Below are 7,084 nucleotides of genomic sequence, written 5' to 3' on the forward strand. Positions count from 1 at the left end.
ATTTCACTCCTCGGCACCTTGGTTTCTTCGTCTGTGAAAGGGACTACGGCTTGTAAGCACCCTGAGTTAGTTAAATGCCACGATGCACGCAATGCTGGGCCCAGGGTCAATGGTAATCAGTGAGCCACGCTGGGCAGTGACAGGCAGGCCCACCCCTACCAACTGCCTGGCCAGGGACAAGAGTACGAATGCAGGACCCTGGTTGGCAGTCCTGCCCCTTCTGTTCAAACCCTACTCCATCCCATACCAAAGGGGGACTCACAGTGCATTCATAGGGACACAGCCTCCACCCTGCGATGAGCCATCCCTCAGGCCTGAAGATGCCCACGACCGGCGGTGCCAGCTGCCTTGGAAGGATGGGGGTCCACACAGCCCCTGGAAGCAGGCTGGGGGCCGTTTGAGCAGGGATTTCCAGTGTCCAGAGTACCAGGAGCATGGTTTAGAAGGATCATGGTCATTCTCCCGTGGCTCGAACTCCTAGCCCTGTGAGGAAGAGACAGGACCAGAGCAGGACCAACTAAAGCCTGGGGCCCGGGTAACCAGTCTCAGGTCAGTACTGGTCGTAAGTACCGAAGGATGCAGACCAGGTCCCAGGCACTTAATGTAGGCTCTGCAATCTTGTAGCCCCTAGGCCACATCCAGCCCACAGAGGTATTGTTTTGGCTTACAGTTTTTAAAACTCAAATTAGTTGCCAACATTTTAAAAAATCAGGAATTTTACTTATACCTCTAGATGTCTAGCTTCTTTGGAAAATGCATAAGCTCTCTCAAAATGCAGCCCATATTCCATTGGGTGCAACCGTCAGTAAGAGAGGGGTGGCTGAATTTCCAGGCCTGTTTTTCCGGCCTACCCCCTTTCCTGCTGGGTGCAACATACACTGTATGCACATACCCTCACACTTCGCGTTCGTTTAAGGGCCTGGCCCTGTGGGAGCTGAGGTTACCCACCATTGGCACTCAGGGACGAGAAGGTTGAGCAATGATTTTATTACCCCCCAAAGGGCTTTCATGGAGAAGTCACAATCCGTGTAAGGAAAATGGGCTGACGGCAAGGCAGCAAACATCAGAATGGGTGACTGGGGACAGTAAGTCTCCATGTCTTGGGGATACCATGAGAAGAATGGAGTGCTATTTTTGTCTTGGGTGGTTTAGACACCTGTGACTCTGTGGGAGAGATATTAAAAAAAGCCTTAACCTTGGCGGGGGGTTGTAAGTGGAAAAGACTTACCAACACAAACAAAAACAACCGAACGGAAGAAAAATCTCAGCTGCTGCCTGGAGCTGACAGTGCAAATGCCCCAATGAACCACCCACTACCCAGCTGTAGGGAGGACAGGGTGGCACTAAGGTTGAGCCAGTGCCTTTCCTAGTCAGCTGTGTCCCATCATTCTAGTAACTCCTGCCATCCCAATGCCCCTTGAAGTCCCCCCAGATTGACCTGAAAAGAACTTGTGAGTACTCAGTGTTCTTACTTGCAAGCAATAGAAATTGGTTGCTTGTCCCACGTGGAAAGGGATCTTGTTGAAAGCGCCTGGGGTGTTCACAGAATCAGCGGGAGACTGAAGACCTGGATTAGGACATGGGCAGGCACCACAGGGGCTCCAAGGGCTGGGTGCCACTGCCCTGAAACGATTGTGACCCGCCCTTCAGCTTTACCTTCATTCCGGATTCAAAGTCCTGGGTAGGACCTCGGCTTGCGCCGTAGGAGGCGAGGCACAGGCAGTATCCTGCCTTCCAATATCTCTGCATGCAAGGGAGGTCCCCCCAACAAAAGATAAGAGGGAGGGTTGCCAGGCTGCTCCCCACAATTCCGATACTCCTAAATACGGCCTCTCCCCACTTAATCTGAACATCAAATGGTGTAGCAAGAGTTCCCAAATCAAGGACTGAACTCAATGGGTAGCAAGGAGAAGCCAGCAGGTGGGCAGTGGTGCTGCGTGGTGAGGCTTGGTTCCTGGCCGGTGGGTGCAAGCTCGTGCTCCACCCAGGCAAGGAGTGAACGTTTAGCACCAACTATGTACCAGACACTGATTAGGCATCCTACATACTTTATCTCATTGATCTTCCCACCAACCCTGAATAGATGGTATGATTATGTTTGCAAGGAAGGAAATAGACTCGGAGGGGTAAGGCGACTTCCCCAAGCTCTTTCAGCTTGTAAGTGGTAGAGCAGGAATGGAACTCAGGACTCCCTGGCATCAAAGCCCAGACCACTCAAACCAGGAAACTACCAGCTCTTCCAGTGACCTGGGTATCAGAACACAGCAGGTTGCCGTGGCCCCAGCAACAGCTACCGTAGCTAGAGCCGCTCTATCCCAACTCTGTGTGCACCCCATCCTCAAAAATACACTTCTGGTCCTGGAAGCGAGCCTGTCCCATTGTGATATCCTTTCACTTTGTTTTGTCTTTTCCTTCTGATGCCAGCTGCAGAGTTGTATCTGTGTCATTTGATCTTCCGGGGTGATTCCTTTTGCAGCACCTAATGCTGTGTTATGTCCTAGTAATAACAGATGGGGACAGTGCTGCTTGGCAGGCTGGATGCCAAGCACCTAAGACACTCGTGCTCATCCACTCAGGGCAGCTGAGCATCCCCTGAAAGGCAGCTCCAAAGACCGAGGTGGGAAAGGAGTGAGGTAGACAGATGTCAATCACCTACCTTCCCCCCAGCCCCCAACCCGTAGCTCTTGGCAGCAGCCCCTTCCTTCCAGACAGGCAGGACCAAAACCCCCTCCTGCCCCAGCAAGAAAAGCATCTCACATGGCCTGTAATCCTCACTAAACCCTCCCGACCCATCTCCAGGCCATCAGAGGGACAGCAGAACGGCATCCTTCACCCTCGCCAGGTAGGCGGTTAAGAGCGGGAGCTGAGCCAGGGAAACTGCGGTCTGAGGTCTGCCTCCTCTGCTTGGAAGCTGTGTGATCTTGGACAGTTTCCTCCAAGTGTCCCCATCTGGAGAATGGGCGTGACAGCAAAACCTATGGCCTCCAGTTGTTTTGAGGATTAAATGAGATGATGCATTTAAAATGCTCATCACAGAGAAAGTCGAATGGTGGCTACCAGGGGCTGGAGGGAGAAAGGAATGGGAAGTTGTTGTTTAATGGGTACAGAGTTTCCATTTGGGAAGATGAAACGTGCTGGAGAGGAGTAGTGCTAACGGTTGCCCAACAGTGACAGTGTGCTTAATGCCGCTACCATATACTTAAACATGGTTAAAGTGGTCAAGTTTATGTCATGTATATTGTATCACAGTTTTTTAAAAAAGTGTTCATCACAGTATGACATACAAAAAAATGGGGCCTCTTTGACATTCCTCAAACGTGCCCAGCTCACCCTACATCCTGGCTGGGCTTTGCTCAAAAGTCAGGGCATAGGTTGCCATCAGGAGGGCAGGATCCACGCTTCGTTTCCGTCTCTCGACGTCTTTAAAATTCCCTCTATTCCTGGACTCCTTGCTGCTGTTGTTCCCATGGCTCACTCCCTCCCTTTGGTCAGGTGGCTGCTCTACCGAGAAGTCTTCCCTGATCCCCCCATCTGAAGGAGCATCTCCCATTGTCCACACTCCCCTGGCCTGATGTGGTTTTTTGAATGGCACTTTTGCTACCGGACAGTGCACTAAATATTTGTTTATTGTTTCTCCCCGTTCAGAATGTAAGTTCCACGAGAGCAGGGACTTGACTGTCTTATACTTTACTCTGCTGACCTCCAGTTCCTAGAACAATGCCTGGCATTTAGTAGGTGCTCAATAAACACTTGTGGAAGGAATGAACATAAAGCTTAACTATTGTCACTGTCATTCTACAGTGGGGATAGGAACTCTAGACCCATTCCCAGCACTCGGAAGCCCCCTGGGGTGTGCCGCCAGGGGGAGGTTTAAGGCAGGAGGGTTAAGCCCACGGGAAGCACTCAGAGAGGATAAGGCAGCAGGCACTGGAAAAAAAGGAACGTTGATCTGAATTTGAGTCGCAGTTTTAAATCCCCGATTTGATTCAGAGTTAATACTTGTTTGAAGTGTTCCGGCCCTTTTATGGGCTAGTGAACAGCTTTCCAAGGAGACAGAGGCCAGCAGGGAGGGGTTTGTGTACACGCACGTCAGGCCTCCTCTGAGCTATGGGCATGGACAGACCACAGTGAAGCCAGTCTGCCTTGCAGGAGCAAAAGCCAGCAAACTCTCAGAAGGGCTGGGGCTGGCAGCAGCGGGGGAGCAGAACCAGAAAGCAGTGAGAAAGGAGAAGGCTGGAGGAGGGCAGGGCTGGGCCAGGATCCCCACTGGGAACAAAGGCCAGATTTGCATTTCCTCTACTTCAAGGCAACTGGACCGGTGGACATAGAGACCATTAATACAGATTTCCCCCAGGGGACATTAGGGCATGTGCACGTGGGCAATGGAGCAGGACCGGGTGGGGGGTTTCGGGGGGTGGGGGAGGAGCAAGGGAAATTATACTGTGTCAGTATAAGAAACACTTTCACGTACGTTACTTGACTTTTACCACAACTGGGTGCAGGGGGCATTCCCACCACTATTTTACGGATGTGGAAACAGACATGGGCAAGCGACTACCTGACTGCAAGTTCAGTGCAGACTCTTGCACCTACGCCAGGCGGCCCCTAATTTCAAAGTCAAGATCAAGCTGGCGACTGTGAGATAAGAGATGGGGAAGAGGGCTAGAGGTGAGTCAGACAGTCTTCCTCCATTTCAATTTCTTGACCACCTTGGAAACCATCTTCCTCAACCTGCCCCACTCCAGGGTTCATGCCTCAGCGACACATCCTCATTTCACCCCCTTGTGCCTGGACTTAAAATCGGATTGGCTAACCTCTTAAAGTGAAAGATAAACAGCAGGTCTTAGTGAAAGGTAATTAGACAGAATAATAAAAGTATCGATAACTTAGGTCATTGCACAGGGAGTTAGGTGTGCTACCTTGGTCCTGTTTGTATTTCCTGTGAATACAAAAACTAATTTGAAAAGATACAAGCACTCCTATGTTCATTGCAGCATTATTTACAATAGCCAAGATATGAGAACCACCTAAGTGTCCATCAGTGGATGAATGGATAAGGAAGATGTGGAATATATATACAATGGAATACTACTCAGCCATAAAAAAGATGAAATATTGCCATTTGCAACAACATGGATGGACCTAGAGGGTATTATGTTAAGGGAAGTAAGTCAGACAGAGAGAAACAAATATCGTACGATTTCACTCATATGTGGAATACAAAAACCAACAACAAAAACATAAACAAAAGATAAACCAACCAGACAAAACAAACACATAAATACAGAGAACAGAGTAGTGGTTATCAGAGGGGAAGAGGCAGGGGTGGGGGGAGGATGAAATGGTTAAAGAGGACCAACTGTACGGTGATGGCTGGTGAGACACTGCAGTGTATACAGAAATAAACATATAATGTTGTACCTGTGAAACTGACACCATGTTATAAACCAATGTTAGCTCAATAGAAAATAAGTTTTAAAAATAATAAAGAGGGGTAATAAAATACTAGAGCAAGAGAGGAAGGCTGTGAAATCTGTCTTTAGACGTCTTTCCAAAAAAAAGCGTTTTGACAATTTTAAGTGTTTTTGCCAAGAGTACAGAACAGCTCCTAACTGAGGTGCAACAAATCCTTAGCCCAGAAGTCAAGCTGGTACCTGTGATGGGTGACGGGATTTGGGGAGAAACTGTGTTTCCCTCTAGACTAAGTCAGACCCCAGTGCTTGGGGAAGGAGAATCTCAGGGGAGTTTGAGTCATTAGGACCCTCTCAGCTCTTGAGTCAGCTGGGTTGACAATTCCCCAGGACAACCATGGGCTGGAAGAGGTTTGTGTCACTACCTGGCATTTGTCTAAACCCTAAGGGTTTAGGCATTCCCAAAGCCGTCCTAAGATGCTTGTTCTGGGTCCCCAGGACGGCAGAAACCTAGCAGGGAAGCCCATGTCTGGGCTTATAGCCCCCAGGCTGCCTTCAATGCCTCGATTGTCCACGTCTAGTTACCCACCTGGGCAGCAGCATCTCTACCTCCTTAGAGAGCGGAGGGCCAGTGGTCCAACTATGGAGAGAATCGGGGAGGGCTTGAGTGCCTCCCAAGTGGAGCAGAACGCCCCCTGATCACTTCATACAAGCTGGCTTTGGGGTCTGCTGACAATATAAAACCAAGAAGGTGCACTTCAAGGAGTGGTCACTGGGTGTCACCCCTGCTTCTTAGGCAAGAGCCCTCATGGGTTAGCTAACACGCAACCGTGCTGGAGAGAGACAATTCCTTCTCTGAGATTCAGTTTACAGGCCTGACATCTTCCGTGCCTTCTCTGAATCCCATGAGGTTCTTGCCCCTTTCTTCCCACTCCTCCCCGCCACATCCTGGCTGGCCTGGATTGGACGGTGCATGATGCCGTAGCTCCCTCGCTCCTCTCTCCTTAGTTCACTCTGCAGAACCCACACTGCATTCTGCAGCCAGGCACTGGAGCAGATACACGTGGTGCAGAAAGTTACACGGCAAGACTGGCTTTGCTTTCAATTCGTGACCACAGACCTTAAGCGGGTGCTCAGTCCTGGGGAGCCCTTTGTCCACAGATGTCCAAGCTTCACACTCTTAGTCCGTTAGACAACAGCTTCATACTTACCTGCAAGAGAAGATACGTCCCTCCTCCACTTTCACTTGTTTCACTCAGAAAAAAAGCACTAATTTCCTCATCTGTTCATACCAAATCTCTAAACTTCCCATATTTGTACACATTTTCTCCTCTTTCATTTCTACTCTGAATCCCATCCCCACCATCACCCTCTCAAGGTCCCTGGCCCTTTGCCTTTCTCTACGTTCTTCTGAATCTCCCTCTATGCTGGAGAATTCCATGAGCAAACAGTGGCGTTCTAGTACCTATCATCTTCAAAATCTCTGTACCCAGTGACTCTCCGATTACCAGTCCAAGTCTCTGTTCCCTTTCAGTGCTAAATTTCTCCCTTTGTCTCAACACCATCAGAAAAGCTGTCTCCACTGACTAGCTCCCACGCACTCTTCAACCTGCTCAAATCTGGCTGGTACCCACCCTGCTCCAGTGGGCAGATTTCTCAATGTCACCGTGATC

The sequence above is a fragment of the Orcinus orca genome, chromosome 19, assembly GCF_937001465.1.
Source record: "Orcinus orca chromosome 19, mOrcOrc1.1, whole genome shotgun sequence".
Taxonomy (NCBI): Eukaryota; Metazoa; Chordata; class Mammalia; order Artiodactyla; family Delphinidae; genus Orcinus; species Orcinus orca.